The following is an 18,702-nucleotide window of genomic DNA, read 5'->3' on the forward strand; positions in this document are numbered from 1 at the left end:
TGCTTCGAGTTTTGTACTAAGAGTTGTGAAAGTTTACCACATACTTGCGATAATAGTACCAAAACTATAAATATAAAAAAAAGCACACTGTATGTGGGGGCTGATCTCTCAGCACAAATTTTACTTATTTGTATGACTGTACATGTTTCAATATTGAACATTAGAAATGATTTACCTTAATGCTAGGATGATTTAAAGTAAACTTCACCAAAATGTTCTTGTTGTTATTTTGTTTGTTAATTTGTTGGCTTCATTGTGCATTGTGGCATATTGCAAGTATTGCAAGTGAAGGATAATTCCTGTTTGGGGATATTTATCCATCCTAGACCTACAGAGATTATCCAAGTGAGGTTATTGTTCACCCCTCTATACATCTGTGAAGATGCTATTGGATTTTGGTCCAAATCAAGACACTCGACTTACCCAAGTTCACCTAAAGTCTTGTCTTGTGTGTCATTCAAGCCACATGCAAAACTTTCTACATATAGCCAGTAGCCAGCCTGTCTGTAAGGAAACAAAGTAAAGATAATCTCGACCTTGGGTTACCTGACAAATGGGTAGTAGTGCATCCTTATCAAGACAGCTGCGTCAGTCAGTCGACCAAACAGGCAGAGAGGAAAGACAAAGTCTGACCTACTGTTTTGGAGAGTCAGTGACTGTCACCTTTGGCTTTTGTTAGCTCAACAATTGACCCTGAAATGACCTGGGGAAACCTGTGTCATTTTAGACAACACCTAAAGTTCCTTCCCACTATGACATTTTAAAGATTTAATTTTAGTTTTGAAGCATTTTATAGAAAGTAGAAAGGTTTGGGAGCATCTTGAAACATTTATGGGAAAAAGTGTAGGCTTAGCCACATAAATAAATAAAAATAAAAAATAAAGGCTTCAGAGCCAGATTCTCTGCAGTATGTTAAAATCACTCAGTGACTTTGTGCTGCTCAATTTCCATATAAACACAGAGTAAATGAGCTGGATTATGTTTTAATTTGACATAATGAGTTCATTGCTGGGAGATGTTTTACACCAGCAAGCTTGGCTTTTACTTGACTGCTGTTTAGATATTACACACACACACACACGCACACACACACACACACACACACCATCAAACACATACACTCAATGTACTGACTGTGCTGATTTAGTAATCCTAACTCCTAGCCCAACCTTAAAGCTGCACTTTTTTTTATTAACAATGACTACCACCGAATGACTATGACATATCCTCAAATAATTCCTAAGGTTTGCAGAGTATTTTAAAGAATTTAAGCACTTGTTTTGGTTTTCCAACCAAGACCTCAGCGTTCTCTGTTGTCTTCAGAAGCAGCAGCAACCAAATATTTTTGTTGCCTAACCAAGTAGTTTTTGTGCCTAAGCCTAACCAAGTAGTTTTGGTGCCTAATCAAATTGTGATGTTTCACAATGTTAAACACTAGTTTTATTTTGAAAGTCTAACCGGACGTTGCATATTTATTCTTGCTACCTTGAAAGCAGAGAAACATTTACATAAACAACGCTGAAGGGGTACCCAGGCACCTATATGACGCCCTGAGATGAGGGTTAGACACACACAGCCCATACACTAATAATTACCCCACCAAAAAAGAGACACAGATGTTGCCTTTTCAGGAAGCCAGGTAATTATTAGATTTTTATTGGGATTCTGATCCATCTTGTTTGCTATTCACAAAAAAGTAGCTGAATGTTCGCACACAATAATTAATAAATAGCCTAATTAGACATGTTTTTTTTTATTGTATTTGTCTTTGGTATTGCATAAACATCCTATATCCGCATAGATATGAAATAACTCCAACACATTGATTTTACTTTATGTTAATGTATCACTCCAGAAGGAGAGTGTCGGCATTCTGCATGGCACGATGACGCCCTCCCCCTCCCCCTCCCTCTCTCTCTCACTCTGAACGTGTGTATACGTGTGTGTGTGTGTGTGTGTGTGTGTGTGTGTGTGTGTCTCAGTCTGCCGGCTGTTATCGCTCTGTTCACAGCGTTTTGCGCTCTGGAGGCTGTTTACTCTGCCCATCACTGCTGCTACTGGACGTTTTTCGCAGAGGTTGAATAAAATAAGTTGACTTTTCTCTGGATGAATACGCGCTAGTTTTGAGAGGTGACAGCAAGAATCCGGGAACCTGAATGTGAGTACAGCGCTGTGTCTTCACTCATCTGTGTCTTTACTCTCTTCTCTTTACTCTTATCTTTACTCAGAGAGGAAGAAGCATAAATGAAACCGTCACCTGCTACAGAAAGCTATAATTCAGCACTGTGCGTTGGATCATGCTTTAGGCCTACACAACATGTAGGCTATTTTTAAACTAATTAGTCACATAGCCTATAACATATTTATGTGCATATGTGAATTAGCTATTTTTTCAAACAAAAAAATTAATTACAGTGAATTATATTGATAATATCAGCTTTAAATTTTAATTTAAATTCTAGTAATACCAGTTGGTCTGTATGTCAGAGTATTCACATCCCATAACATTCAGTCACATATTGCTTCAGTGTTTATGATCTTGATTAAATACTAAATATAGTAACTTAATAAAATATTCTCACTATACATAATAAACTGTAAAAGGGAATAAAAAAAGAAACTTGCTGTACATAAGCTGCTCTTTCCCCTGACTTTGACCTCACCTTGTATTCTACATCTGACATCTGTTCTTCACACAGCTTGCAGTGTTTTTCTCCCATTGATTTGTTGCAAAACCAAGTCAAATTGCATTAGTAAATGGCACTTGTGTCCCTGCCAAAGCTCTGGAGGTTTTGACTGCTGACAATTAATAAATTATGAGACTCAACAACTAAATGAGCCGCTTGTGTCACTGAACCCCTCCAAGTATAGCACTGTGTGCAGGGAGCAGAAAATTGTTCTTTTAGATGAGTGGTGGTGCAAAACCAGTTTTGCTGCTATGAAGAACCCTTTAGAACATAGTTTATTATATGCTGAATTAAGCTGAAAGGGCTCTATGTTGACTATTTGTGAAATTTAAAGAAGACTATACCTCCAACATCTAGTTGACATTTTGCGATTTCATGATTTTGAAAAGCAGTGCGTAGACCAACATTAGGAATGTTTAGATTTCAAACTTCAGCCTCTCTCTGCCTGTCAGTATGATATCCCTAATATAAACAGATATGGCTCACAGTTGTGCTGCGATCACTTGCTTGTGGAATGGTCAAATAAAGGTCCAGCTCCTAATTCTCCTGCTGAAGAGTGCTGTGGTTATGTGTTTTTCTGTCAGAAACAGAAGACAACCAAAACACTAAGGGGGCTGCAGATACGCAAGTTGATAAAGTGTTAATCTGAGCACATTGTACTGTAGGTTCGCGTTCAGTCGTCACAGTTGTAAATTCACTTCTCTTTGGGCTGGCACAGATACTTGCTCTCACACCCATGAAAAGATATGGGTGTGAGAGCAAAATTTATACAGTGACATGACTTTGAAGTATTATTTCCTGGCAAGAGTTTTCCATTTCTTCATACGTATGTCAGGAAACAGAAGGAAGCGAAATGCAGCGTAGAGATGATACCACACAACTTTAAGGAGGAAAAATCGAGTTTGACCAAATCAAATTATGGATTCATGCTTACTGAATCAGAATCAGAATCAGAAGGAGCTTTATTGCCAAGTAGTGTTTTACACATACGAGGAATTTGCTGTGGTGATAAGGTGCTACACGTAGACAAACATACAGTCGACATGAATAAATGTAGAAATATATAAATATGGAATGGAAGAACAACGTTGCAGATATATACATGTGCATTATTCTGGGTCTGTGCCATGCAGAAGTAACGCAAGAGAATATTGTGTAAATATAACTATACAACAACAAAGATCAACAATCAACAACAAATATGTGCAACATTCCAAGTCTGTGCATGACACTGTGATGGGTTATCTCACCCTATGGATTTTTGCGCTGTACAAGAATGAATGGCAGCCACTTATTTTTTCTGAGATAAATGTTGAGAAGGCTTAGGAACAACATTCAGCTTTTATAATGATTAGACAGATTTAGTGAGTAAAAAAAGCCATGAAGAACTATTGTTGTGACGCATGTATTACTCAAATGAGTACATATGTTATGTTGACTGCTGAGCAGATGAGCCACCTCAAGCAGTGAGAGAGACAGAGAGACCCTGATCTCTGGGAAAGCATTGTGCTTTATTGAGCTGCAGGGAAATGTTTCAACAGACCTTAATGGTCTTTTTAGTAAATAGTCGGCACAATGAATCCTCTGTTCCTTCTACAGAATTCTTGCTTTCAACTCCAACGTTTGTAACATTAAAATCACTAGAATATCCTCTTCTTCTCTTGGGTATGTCTGTACGCTTTCTTCTCTTTCCCTCCTTTCTCTTCCCATTCTTGCTCTCTTTAACTCTATGGGAAGATTGAGCGAGTCAGCTTGTCTTCTTTTTCCTTTTCCCCTTCCTTTTTAATTCCCTTATTTTTATTTCTCTCATGTGATTATAATTTTCAGCAATTATCTTGCTTCATTGGCTGCAAAGAACAAACATTAATACATGCAGAATTTACATGCAATACTGACTGTTTTATATTCTGTATGTCATTGCAACGTTTATAATAACATACGTAAACCATCCTCTCCTTTTCCTCACCCCGTAACCTCCTCCATCCTTTGTACTGAACTATTTCTGACCTCTTCGGAAAGGTAATCTGTACTGTTTTAGCACTGACCTTGAAGGCAGGAGGATGACTGTGGTTAGCTAAGAGCTCCAGCTATACTTACATACCGGTTCCTTTTACCACTCCCGACCAATCACACACACACACACCACCACCACCGCCTCATCCACCGCAACCCCCCAACTCAGATAGATCTTCCTCCTTCTTACTTGAAGTGTGACAGTGGTGTGACCTTTAAAAGAATATGTTCACCCTTGCATGACGTTAAGGAGAAGCACAGCACAGCACACTGTATCATCAGTCCCTGAACAATATGCAGTGCTAACTGTATATTGGAACAGAATGGGATGTCAAATAATGTATGGTATATTTGGTTGAAAAGTGCACAAATTTGAGGATGGACCAAACAAACATAGTTTTTAAATAATTAATAGTAGATTTTAAAGTAGTTTATTTTTTTAGCCACCTGGCTCTAGGGATGGCAGTGCTGATCAGTGCACCACTTTGGTCCGGACTTAAATATCTCAGTAACCATTGAATGGAGTGCCACTAATATTGGCACACATATATGGCGCTCATAGGATGAATCCTAATGACTTTGGTGATCACGTTACATTTCATCTAGCACCACCAGCAGGTCAAATTTCTCAGTTATCCTGTGAAATATCTCGCAATCTAACAGATGGATTAGAAAGAATTGGATTAGGAAAGGAAATGGAGAGAAATTGGATTAGGAAGAGAAGCGAAAAGAACAACTGGAAAAAGAAGAAAAGACAAGAGACTGAAAGGATGGATGAAAAAAGAGAAAGTAAGTAAAAAGTTGGTGAGTGGAGGAGAAGGGGAAGAGGATGAGAGGAGAGCAGGGCAGTAGGAGACAGGATGGAGAAGGATGGTTGGTAGAAGGTTGAAGGACAGCAAGATAAGAAAAGAGCTTCAGAGGAGGGTGAATGTGAAAGAGAGGGCAGCGATCATGTAATTTCTCTCCAGAGGAGTTCTGATAAGCAGCACTTAAGAGCCTCTGTGGTTAAGTAATCATTGCGATTAAGGGCTAGAATGGCTACAGTGTTAGGTTACGTCCACACTAACATGTTTTCTGACGTAGCTGCTGTACTACACATGAGGAAGGTGTTAATTTCCTGCTGCACAGGTTGTTATGAATACAGTAGCTCTGATTGCTGTCTTTTTTTCCCATGCGGTACAAGTTTAAACTGTTTTTATACAACAAAGATGCTCTGGCGGGCAAGAGTGATTAGCATTACGGTCTACCACAACAAACAACTATGTGAAAAAGTTTAGTATCTTCACATTTGTAGCCTGATGTCTCAGGTGAAAACCATCCTGACACATTTACACGTTGCTGTCCATTGCCTTTAGCCAAGTAAATCTAAAGCTGCATTAAACACATTTTGACCACTAAGTGGCAGAAAAACAAAGTGAATTATATTAGTGGCTTATGAAGTAGTCAACATGAAAGCAACACAATAGACTACGTATGCAGCCAGCATACACCATTGCTGGAGTAACTGATCTACCAGGGAAGTTATCAACGCTTGGCAAGTTGACCGACAGGTCAATTTCCCTAAAACTAAACACACGCGCATTTGGGTGACAGATGAGCGAATAGATTGTTTCTGTTCAGTCCAGAATGAGAACCGTCAGCCTGCATGCTCACGGCTCGCCTAATTGGATAATTGTTCTGGAGATGTTGAGCAGTGTCACGATTCTGGTCTCTTAATTAGAGGGGTGACTCATAAGCGAGTAAAGGTGACAATGGTTTGAGTCACACACACACACCCATCCACCCACACACACACACACACACATACAGAACAGTCCAGTGGTGTAGCTACACGTTTAATTGGAGGTCTCTGAGTAGAGTTTTTGTGCCGGTGTGGTTTATTGTGGGCGAGTCTGCCTTTGTTTTCCAGAGTTGAGAGCTCATTTGCATCTGCAACAATGCCTCCTGCCAACTCCTGCTTTGTTTCTTGTCATGGTGATAAGATAATTATTTGTTTCCTCAGTACATCAGAAATACCAGTTAACTATTAACTTAACTGTGTTTTCGCCTCACTGTCCTCATTCTACTCTTACCATTTATTCTATCCTATTCTTGAAAGAGGTTTAAATGGTTACCTGGCCTGACATTTTGCTGATCTATCACTCATGAACTGATGAGAAAATAATTAACTGCTTCTAATGCATCACAGTTAAGTATTTAATTAGCATCTTTAAATTATCAGATTTTAAGTCCAAAACTAGAATCATTGTAGGTGAGTATCTAGCTGTGTATGTCTCTGTGAGACACTTTCACCATTTCAGAAATGAATGAAATTCAATTGAGATGCACCGATTGCAATTTTCTTGGTTGATTCCAATATCTAGTATTTGTAGTCTGATATTCTTATTTTGGCCAAATCTGATTTTCTTTCTTTCTAAGAACTGAAATTGACAGCATGCACATTTTTGTAACTTTTTTCCGCCCCATTAGCACCAGCTAAGCTGGTGGCTATTCTTCCTGGGATTCGTTCAGTTGTATGTTCATAATAAAACATTAACTATTAATTAACTTTCACATTTTCTTCAAAACTGCCCCAGGCTGATCTCTCACTCTCACTATAAACAAAGTTACTGGACAGAGCTTTTTTGTACAGCTAAAATCCAACTGAAAATGAATTGCAGGAACACAGCTCAGTGTTTCCCACAGAGTGACAGTGTAAATGTGGCAGGCTGTAAGCATATTTAATTTGAAAATATTTGAAAGAATACATGACTCTAGTAGGTCATGTCACCATTTTAATTCTACACCTCAACTACTTTGATCTGCTCACCTTGCTTTTCCCTTCAGACACATGCGTGCACACCTACACCTGTCGCAATATGTATTATAAAGTCACCCTTTTTTTATGACATCAGTTGAGCCGTGTGTGGAGGAGACTTGTTTTTAATGACGTAGCCTATCAAAATGATGGAGACCTCTGTGGTGCCGAATGAAATGAAACAGGTGTGTTCACTGTTGCTTTACCTGGTCAGTGCTTATAAAATGTACGGCGATAACATGTTTGTCATTCGTGTGTATGTTTGTGTGTTTGTGACAATAATTGGTTACTGTCTGTGCCCCTGTGCACATATAGTGAAACACTCTGCAGCTCAGCATGCTTGTAAATTTCACCACCACAGTCATTGTGATGGTCTTTGCCGATGAAACTGAAAACCGTCCAATTACCTTCCATTAACCTTCCTTGGATTCCTGGTTGTGTAGATTACTTTGTAACATGAACACAGCTTACCTTGTAACAAAACAGGTTGTATTTCATTTTCTCACGAGGATCTTAAACAACACTATCCCATGTTTTAACACAAGGCTGTTTTTGGTCTGAATCCCCTCTTTGTGTGGACTTTCTCTAAATCAAATGGCTACCAGACTTGTTGCCACACAGTGTGAAGTAGATCATGGTTTGTTGGTGCATTTCTTCGAATGGAAAAAAGAGATCCTCGAATCAACACACTTTGAAGGCCTTCCTAGAACATTGCTGTGTGAGTCTCTGAATGTAACGCAATAGAGCACATCTCTGTGTGTTGATAAAATGATACGGCTGATGGCCTGCAGACCGAGAGGCAGATTTAAACAAAAGAGAGGAAAAAAAGAAAGTGACAGGGGGATACAGAGATCAGAAGTGTGTGTTAGTGTGTGTCTCTCTGTATGTGTGTTTCTATAACTGCTGACATCTGACGCCACGTCTAAATGTAACCAGGGTGTGATGAGGTCACTGCTGTCTGACTGTAAACACTGTTAGCCCTGTTAGACACACACACACACACACACACACACACACACTCACAGATGTCTCCAGTGTAGAGACAGTAGCACCTGTGGCCAGCATTAGAGCAGTTTGAGATGGTCGATAACCACACCTACTCTCTCTGTTTGTCTTCCTTCTTTCTTTCCCATTAGACCTCAATCTCTCGATCCACTTTATCTTTTTTTCCCAGCTCTCAATTTGTTTTTCTCAAGATCAAAGACTTTTTCCACTCTTTTTATTATTTCTCTTTTCTTCTCTGTTGTGTCACATTTTCCCCTCTCACATTATCTTGTTTCCACCAATTCTTTTTGAATCTATTCTCTCTCTCTCTCTCTCTCTCTCTTACTCTCTCTCTCTCTCTCTCTGGATCTAAAATTACCAACCCTTTCTCCCTGCCCATTTGGCTCTCCCCCTTTTCCATCTCTAACATTATCCTATCTTTTTCCACTTCCACTGTCTTTCACCCCCCCTGTCTTTACTTTCCCTTGATCAATACATTTCTTCTTATTGCTCCCTCCGTTATGTCTCTCTATTATCTCTCTCTCTCTCTCTCTCTCTCACACACGATGTGAAGCTAGTCCAATGGTGATGCTAACTATACTTAACAGTATACTTTTTGTTTAATCTCTCTCTAAAATCATGACTTTGGACTTTCACGGTCTATTTTCATTCTTTTTCTCTCGCTTATTTTCTATATTCTCTATCAATCATCTCTCCTGATGCTGCTTTGAATCCAAGAGCAAAACCACTTTCAGCAGAAGTTTAGCCAGTTTAAGCCGTTTTGCTGGGCCCCCCTGCTTCAACGCCCCATTGAAATTACTGTAATGAGGGGGCTGAGTATTTTTCACGCAGTGCTGTTGTCTGTCTGTACAAGAACTAGCTGTGGTGGTACTGTCTAATTGTGTGTATCTGCTGGAAAATAGTTATTTTTCTATCTTTGCAATTGTGATTGTGATTTGTGACAGTTGGCTATATAAACAAAATTCACTTGACTTGATTGTGTTTCTTCTTAGTATACAGGCATAAAGCTTTGGGTCGTAAAGGCTTTACTACAGCATGAGCTTAGTGGGCATTAAAAATTGAACTCTTGCTCTTAAAACCACATGGTGACATGCAAACAAATACAGCTACTATTTAACTACTACAATAGATACAGTCAGGATGGATGTATCTGCATGAAATCTGAATTTAAAAGTCTGATGATGACATGATATTAAAAGTGTCAGTTGAAGGAGAGAAAATGTCCCTCTCTTTCCATCAGTATCTTTGTGTCTCTCTCCCATCTTACTCTCTCTCCCCGCAGTCTCTCATCAGGTCTGCTGCTATTGACTGTTTCAGTAATGGAATATTGACGATTATTAGATTAAACTATAATGACCCCACAGGAAAAATGGAATTGCTGCAGCAGAAAGAAGAAAGCAGATACATCAAAGTTAAAAGGCTGTATATGTGTGTATGTGTCAGATATATCGATCAGACATATGGATGAATAATGTTGTAGTGAGAAGAGGGGTGTGAATGTCCCTCCACATTCACAAACACAGTGCAGCATCGTTTACAACCCTGTGGAATTCCACTGGGGGAGTTTTGAATAGTTCAGAGGCTCCTCCGGATCTGTAAACTGACTTCTCCCTTCCCTAAAAGTCAAAGATATCAATATGGAGACTAACAAGACAAGAACTTTCCACCCCCGAGAAAATATGTCTTGTCAAGATAAAAAAAAAAGACTCTTGTTTATTTTAGCCAAAATCAAGTCAAAAAAGGGAATGTACAGACCTACTCTCCTCCTCCCCTCCATGTCTGTCACCCACACAATCACATGCAAACACAAATATCTTCTCTCTATTTCTTCTCACCCCCTGATGTGGTCTGAGATAAGTTAAAGGGATAAGTGAAGTAACTGTCATGCTCTTTTTAGTCTGATTTAAAGTGAATTTGCTATCTAACCAATCATTTATGTCGCGTTCTCAGGCGGACCCGGATCAGCTGTGAGCTGTAAACACACCACAGTGCTAACGGTAACTTTGCTATGTGGCTGTGTTTTAATGTTTTAATGACAGGGTCCGTTTGTTTTGGAGAGGAGACGACCTCAGAGTGGACGATATGGCCAAAAATGTTATCACGATAAAAACATATCACATCATTCGATATCGATAATTATCACGATATATGTCAAATAATTTTTGCTCCAGAGTGAACATTGAAGAAACCAGATGGTTAATTATGTTAAACTTATCTTTATGGTCAGATTATGACAAACACTTAATGCCAAACAGTGGATCACTTCACCAGTCTGAGGTAGAACATTCAAAACTATTATCTTTTTCAACAAATATGATTAGTTAATCTTTTTTTTTCAACAAAATAAATATTTTTATAGAAATATTAAGTGCTAATGTGTTTGTGATTCAAATTAATTAAGGCAAATATTTATTGACAATATATTGAACATTCATTATATTGTTATTGAGGAAAATTATATTGAGATAATTATCATTACTGTTTTATTGCCCAGCCCTACCTCAGACGTGATTTGGCTCCCGGTAGAAACCTGCCAGGGCAAACACTAGCAGGATTAAAGTTACCGTACGGCTGTGTTAAAACTATAGCACAACATCACTGTACTGTAATAACGGTATGCTTTATTAAACGTCACGTAATTAACAAAATAGATATATAATGTCAGTCCTGTGACTGTTACCTGACAACTGACTTACCTCTCATTCTCCGGCGCTGGCAGTATCTCAGCCTGCCGAATGAACGAAACACTCTGAGGAGGACCCATGTGAGTGGTCAACGAATAGTTCATTCCTGCTCCACAGAGACCCAGAGTTGAGAGTCGTGAACTAATCAATTCTGTTTCCTGTGCTGACGGAGCCCAAGAGTCAAAGACTATTCACGCATGTGTAACAATACCATTTTCCAATAGAATTGATTGGTCACTAGGCGGTATTTTTATAACGTTGATCTCATATCTCCAAAATAACGTGCTCCGGAGCAGGCTGGCGATGGGACACCTGAGTATGATTCCCACTGCGACACATCCAACAATGTGTCCCTGAGCAAGACACTTGTTGCAGGCGTTTGGATAAAAGCATGAGCTAAATGAGTAAATGTAATGAACCAAACTGACTGAAAACCCAGGGTTAAACGTTAAGTTACCTCGCTAACCAATTCTGCATCATATTACAGGCCCCCAGGACATTGAGGTTGGAAGTTGGAAATTAAAACTTGGAAACCTTGAAAAGAACTTCAACTTTGACTGGACTACAGCATTATAATTGTACCATATCTGGACAAAAATGCAACAGCCTCTTTAAATTGTATAAATACATAGCATCACAAATAACCAAATATTTAACTTGCCTGAACATTTGAGTGGTGCAGTGGTCATTAGAAAATAGGGGTCGACCAATACCCTGTCTGGCCGATTATCAGCGCCAATATTCAGCATTTTTCCAATAATCTGCATCGGTCATTTTAAAAACAGATAGCCGATATAAAAAAATGTGCTACTTTTGGCTCTGATGCAGCCGCCTCTCTCTGTCTGCTCGAGCCCTCAGAGGGGTGAGTATAATGTCCCATCCACAGTACTAGCTGATTGGGTACAAGTAGTAAAACACGAGTAAAAGCCTATCAACACTTGCTATCAACACTTACAGTATGTGCTAAAGTAGCCAACAGAACGAGCGAGCCATCACACTGCAGAGCTCCACATGCACACACGCTGAGCGAAGTGAGCGGAGATCAGTGTAGATTACACAAGTTGACCATAACTACGGCCGTTACTGTAAGTAAGTGCAGCAAAAACCACCAGTACTAGTAAAAGGCTGTTACTGCATCAGTACAACAAGCAGGAACGTTTACAAAGCGATACTTTAATCTGCTCTGTCTCATCCACCGCAGCTGTGTTTTGGTTTTACACAAGCACATGGGCTAGCTTGGCTATTAGCTAGTTTGTCATAAACAAGCTATCTCAAATCTCTCTGTCTGTGGCCTGTTTAGCTGAGATGCTACGTACCTTAAAATAGAGCAAATCCTTGTAAACTCAGCTGCTTGTTGAGAGAAACCAGCTTCTCTCTACCAGCAGCAGCAGAGGGTGGGGTGGGGGGGGGGGGGGGGGGGGGGGGAGGAATGACTGACTGCTATCTTCAATCTAAACTTCACTCAGTATTTTCATGTCATGAACATAATTTACTTTAGATGTTCCATTTGTTTCCAGTGAGATATAGCTTTTATGTTGATACTTTGCTGCTTTAAACTTTACTTTTGTTGCTCAATTTTAAAGAAAATGTATATCAGTTCCACATATCGGTCATCGGTCTAATTGGTTACTAATAATAGGGATCGGGAAAAAAACATATCGGTCGATCCCTATTAGAAAAGTAAAATGACTTTCTTTTCTGCTTAAGGAAACCATAACTGTTGTTATTTTCATGGGCACAGTGGACAAACAAGGCTGCACATGTTGCGGTGTGTATCGGCTAGTACAAAAGAGCAGTTTCATTTTTGTGGGTTTTGTTTTCATTCATTCAATTATTGTACAAGAAAAACGTGCTACATGGTGGTTAGTCTCTAATTTGTTAATGCTAAATACCATCTTGTCATTAATCAGAACCATTCACATAGAACAATGATTATAACATTTCAAAAGTTTGCTGTCAATCTTGTTGTTTCATCCAGGCTGTGATTAGTCGGTTCACGAAAAGTGACACTGATGCGCAACTCTATGCACATGGCTGCTTCTCCCTCTCTGACCGAGATTATCAGGCAGGCGGTAACAGGAACATCTGAGCGTCACATAATGCCCAGAGTACCTGATGGTGAGGGCAGAAAAGCAGAAAAGAGGATCGGCAGCTTGTGAGATGTGCCGGTACCCAAGAAAAAGTCCTATTACGACAAAGAGTGAAATGTAGAAGTGCCAGTACTGCGTGCCGGTGAGTACCGGCCCACTTCAAGCAGCTCGCTAAAACATTGTACATTTGATGATCCTCATTTTGCATAACACTCTTACTCTTTAGCTTCCTACCCATTCTTTGATCCATGATCACTTCTAGTGGGTCAGGGGTAAAGCCAATAATAGATCCTGCCTTCCTGATCAGTTTATTGATCTTAATCCTATCCTCTGAACTTAAGCCACTCCCCCAACAAGCAACAGCATAAAATAGGACACTTTCTACAATTCTTTCATAAAATTAATTAAATTCATTGTTAAGAGATTTACTAATTTAATAATGGAGTTAATCATTAATTTGGTCTCTATCTCTAAGATGGTAACACTACGAATGACCCCTCTAACAATACACATAGCCATTTGCAGCCTTCATAATATGAGTTCATTTGGAAAAACAGATAAAAGCCATTCTTAAACTAATAAACAAACACTCTTTCTGATACGATGCACGATGATGATGCTGATGATGATAAGTTGCTAAGCTTCTAATCAGCATTAATGATTTGGTCACTGTATATGTGTTTCTGTTGGGGTTTTTTTGCTGATAATACTAGATTTTCCACATTTATTTCTGAATTAGATATATTTTAAATGTTTGAAGATAAACAAACTTGTTTGTGAACAAAGTGTCAAATGAAATTTTATGATATTTAGTTGCCATCAATTATTTTTATCAATAAAATAACTTGTTTGGTTATTTGCAAATGTTATATGTTCAGTTTATCCATACATACGTATGCACATTTTCCAGTATATACCGTAGTATAGTGTAGTATATAACTATATATTTAATTTTAGATATTTTTGTCTACAAGTAAGTAGGGCCAGTGGATTGTTTAATTTATGTCAGATATTTCTAACCCACTTCAGCTGGAGATCAAAGAGCAAAAAGATTTTCTAAGACTTGTACCCTCTGTGCCCTCATGTCACTCGACACAACTAACCAGAATAGAGCCAACCAATCAGATGAGAAGAGACAAAACAGGAAGTGGCACAGGAAGCAGCTACATCCTGGCAGCAGACCGGTGCTGGCAAACTCATGCACACACCCCTACACACACACACATTGTTTGTACTTGTAAACTAATAAGGATGCTCACTGACATAAAAACTTTACCAACCCCAAACTCTAACCTTGCACATCCTCACACCTAAACAACAGAATAGGTTGTCCCAGCGACAGACGCATCAGCCCTTCACCATCCTGGTAACAGAAAAGTGTGGTAATGTTCAGTTAACCTTGTGAAATGGTCGCAGTTTGATTAGATTTAGGTACCAGAACTACTTCATTATGTTCACGAAAATATCAGGGTTTGGGTTAAAATAAGTATGTTACGTTTTGTGTCTTGTGTTATTTATGAGATTAGTATTTTAGTAGATAAGGTTTGGTCTCTGCTGTTTAATTGTCTGTATGTATATGTGGGTTGTGTGTGTGCATATTGTTGGGCAGCTGGTATACTATAGTTAATGCCTATCTGTCAGTGCACATAGTCTCACACACACTCACCCATCTACACCCCACATATACACTCGACTCGACATAAATTCAGACAATTATATGCATACTCCCACTCTGTGCCTCTGACACACACTCACATGCACACACAAACATAGAGCTCCGGTGGGATTAGTCTGGCAGGCAGTGCCTCAGAAATGAGTGGAGGTTTTCTGCAACCCGTCATTAAAACTGCTGACACCTCCACATCCAAACCTCCACTGGAATATCATTTGTCGCAGTTGCAGCGAGCAGCTGAGGACTCAGCGTACAAACTGCTGTGTCCCACACACATGGTATAAATGTTTCAGACACTTACTGCACAAGTAGGACAGCAAACAAAGGGATGATTTTATTCTGCAAAAAGGTGTAGTAAGTGATAAGGAATGTGAATATGATCAAAACAATTAAGATGTTTTTTGGGATGCAAAAAGTCCCAAGAAATATTTAGATCTGTGATAGAGATATTTCTTAGCTTCCATCAGACCATCAGGAACTAATTTGGGGTAAAGTCAAACATGAAACATTCCAGTGATTTAAATAATCGACAGAAATGACCTTTGATGACACTCTGATGGTATTTTATTAGTTGAATTTTGGAAATATCCACAGATGAAACCAAGTACCGCTTGTCCTACCAACTGATCACTGATCAGCTGTTTTGATAAGAAAATTACAAAGAAGAAAATTCCTACCCAACTGGATAAACCACTGAATCAAAAATTAAAACACGTGGTCGGAATTTAGTGGTTGAAGATGGACTGTTTGGGGAAACTGAGGTAAAACAACACAATCCTCTTGTTTCAGCAGTGGGAAAGAAGTTCAAACAAAGCTTAGTGGTACAAACTGAGTTTGCATATGCAAGGCAAATGCTTTACTTTATAGGTCAGGCAAAAAAGGGACTAGAAGTCCCAAATGCTGACACAAAAAATCTGATCAAGTGGACAAAAATGAACTTCTGGAAAAAACAACAGCAAAACTTTCATACACCACCCTTTCAGGTAGACTACAACAACACAGGTGCTCAGCTAAAAAGACAAGTATCATACATCATGTCCTATTTATTGGCTGCAGCAGAAAGGAAAGAAGTTAGTCATCTGCACACACACACACACATAAACACACAAAGTGCCTCATTCATTTCTTTCCAGACGTACAGTAACAAGCTCTGGTGATTTGATCAGAGCCAAATTAACCTTCGTCCAATAAAGCTCGATGCGGGAAACGTCACAGGAAAATGTGGCACTTTTATTGAAGTCATTAATTTTCCCTGCAGGGAGTCAGGTTGAGCCTACAAGGGCTTTGAAACATGGACGGCTGCACGACCACCCGAGCATGAAATGAACAGCTAGGAATAACTATGTGCAGCCTTCGACTTTCCCTCCGTCTCTTTTCCTCAGGCCCTGGACAAGGCCTACACATGTCTTTCCTGTTCAGTTTTTATGTTTTCTTCGACTCACTTCTTTTCTTCTACAACATATTTTTCAGTGGATGTCAGTGTGAAAAAAGTATAATTTGGTTAGAATCCCCAGAGTGTCCCACACTGCACAGACATGTTGACATGTCTGTGCAGTGTGCAGACATCTTCCACCAAAAGCAATGTCATTGCCTGCACCAATGTTTTTTGGAATAAATATACAAGGCAGCACTGGATCCCTTCCAACCTGAAAGGTATTGAAAATAAAGAGGTGGCTGCATTTTTAAAGACAAAATAAAAAAGCTAAATTTTGTATAACAAATAGCTAGCTTAGCTTGCTAGCTAAAAAAATGGCTCTGGGGATTCTGAGCAAACCAAACAGCATCAAATTGTCTAACAACTAACTAGCTAACTAACCAACTCTGCATTACTAACAACAGAATCACGTGGGTAGATTTTGAAATGTCATGCAGGCAGGACAGAATCTGATTGGTGGGAATCATGCACCATGTAGGGCTATGTAATGGTGTTGTGGTGGAAAGGAAATGTCTGCGCAACATGTGTGTTTTAATGCAGCAAAGCATCAATCTCTACTGATCCTAGATGCACTTAACAGTAATTTTAATGTGACTAACACATTTCTTGAGAAACATTGAGACCTTTTGTCTCCAACTCCTGTAAGTCTCTAACTTATTGTAATGTTGCTATGGTTACAGGTCAGGCTGACAGTGTCTATGTGTGTTTGTATATGAAAATGATTTCCTCCTTGGAAAAATCCTCCGGACACACTAAAACAGTTTTGCATTTGTGATCCACCAACATTTGCATCAGATTACCTCTTATTCATGATGATGCATGTGTTTGTTATGTTAGTACTTTTAAGTGTTACAATTCTGTATTTGCATTGTAAAAGTGTATGTGTTCAAAGGATCAAAGCTGCTGTTATTATGTCCGGTACACCTTGTATGAAAATCCTATTACTTATCAGGCTCTCTTTGTTTAATTTAATGGCTCTCTGTTATTGTAAACAGGGTACTGATCAGCAGAGGGGCTATGGATGTAAAACAAGCTGGTTGATTGAGTTTAGCTTCCTGGAGCCTGATTTAGAAACAGGAATTGAGACACATGGAAGAGGGGCTACGGGGCTAGTGTGTACTATGCAATTGAGAGTGATATGAAGTCTGCAGTAAGTTACCCAGTCTGGCACGGCTCTTTGAATTCCTGAAATATTCCTCAGTGATTCATGTGACAAAGCAGGAAGGAAGAACATATTTAGATTCTGAACAAAGGCAGGCTTAATCTGAAAAGCCATAGAAAGGTTTGGGAAATTCAAGCAGAAATACTAAAGTTAGCTTTAGAACAGGGACATAAAGCTCTACTGGGGCACAGGCCCCCACATCCTTCATGTAAATCTTTGATTTATTTTTGATTGAAGTGTATGAAATGTGTTAGTATGTGCCTTACCAGCTTCCTTTGCTTAGCCCATTTTTATTGGTCATGTCAGAAAGGGATTTTACCGTAGCATAAGCACACATAGGCCTACCTATTTTATGAATGCTATGTTACCTGTGAGCCATGTAAACAATTTGCCACTGCTGCACAGTCACACCTGACGCTGCATTGCTCTAACTACGACCTTTGTCTCTGTTATAAACCTGTATGGAAACCTCTTATAGAAAAACCGTCATAAAGTCTGTTAAGACTGCTGCTGACTGTGCATCTCTGGCTGTGCTGGTACTGGCTGAGGCTGCCTGTATTTCACCGGGGGCTGTGTGACCGGCTAAAGATGTCTGGACTGGGTCTGTGCTCGTACTGGCTTATGATCCATCATCTACTCTACTGACAAATTTAAGCATAGCCCCTTTAAATAAAAAAAATCAATACAGCTACATCAGGCACATACAAACTGGCTCCCCAGGTTAACTAAAATACTATTTAAACAAGGGCTGTGTGGTACGGCAAAAAGGTTAAATGTCAAATCATGAAAAATGGAAAATTGTACTGTGATAATTATTGTTAGGCTATTGTTTTATTGTACAGCCCTAATTTATACAATGACTTGACTGAATAAGTGATGTTTATTATTTACTGAAAGATGTGCATCCATATTGCCCAGTCTGCCCCACTAATCAACATTTTAATAGTCAATGTGAATCCAATGCTTTCCACCGTGCATTATTCCAGAGTTGTAACTAAACCTTCACTGAGAGACAGATAATCACTGTCTTGTTTTAAAATGATGTGTGCCTATGTGGAGTGCCATCACATCTACATCTACATAAACCTACCTACCTACCTATCTGTGTGCTGTGTGGACTGGTCCCACTAATGTTGCTGCTGGATTACAATAATGTT

General features: G+C 39.2%; 1 protein-coding gene across 1 annotated transcript in view; it reads left to right on the top strand.

Moving 5' to 3' along the window:
• Positions 1 to 1,520: 1,520 nt before the first annotated feature.
• gpr4 (G protein-coupled receptor 4) overlaps positions 1,521 to 18,702 on the top strand; it is a 50,977-nt gene continuing 33,795 nt past the window's right edge. Inside the window, exons 1-2 of the mRNA XM_038693087.1 lie at positions 1,521 to 1,639; positions 1,983 to 2,158. The gene's annotated coding sequence lies outside the window, so the exon portion shown is untranslated. The remainder of the gene's footprint in view (positions 1,640 to 1,982; positions 2,159 to 18,702) is intronic.

The sequence above is a fragment of the Micropterus salmoides genome, unplaced genomic scaffold (assembly GCF_014851395.1).
Source record: "Micropterus salmoides isolate LMB-PRFRI ecotype aquatic unplaced genomic scaffold, ASM1485139v1 Ms_hic_scaffold_3, whole genome shotgun sequence".
Lineage (NCBI taxonomy): Eukaryota > Metazoa > Chordata > Actinopteri > Centrarchiformes > Centrarchidae > Micropterus > Micropterus salmoides.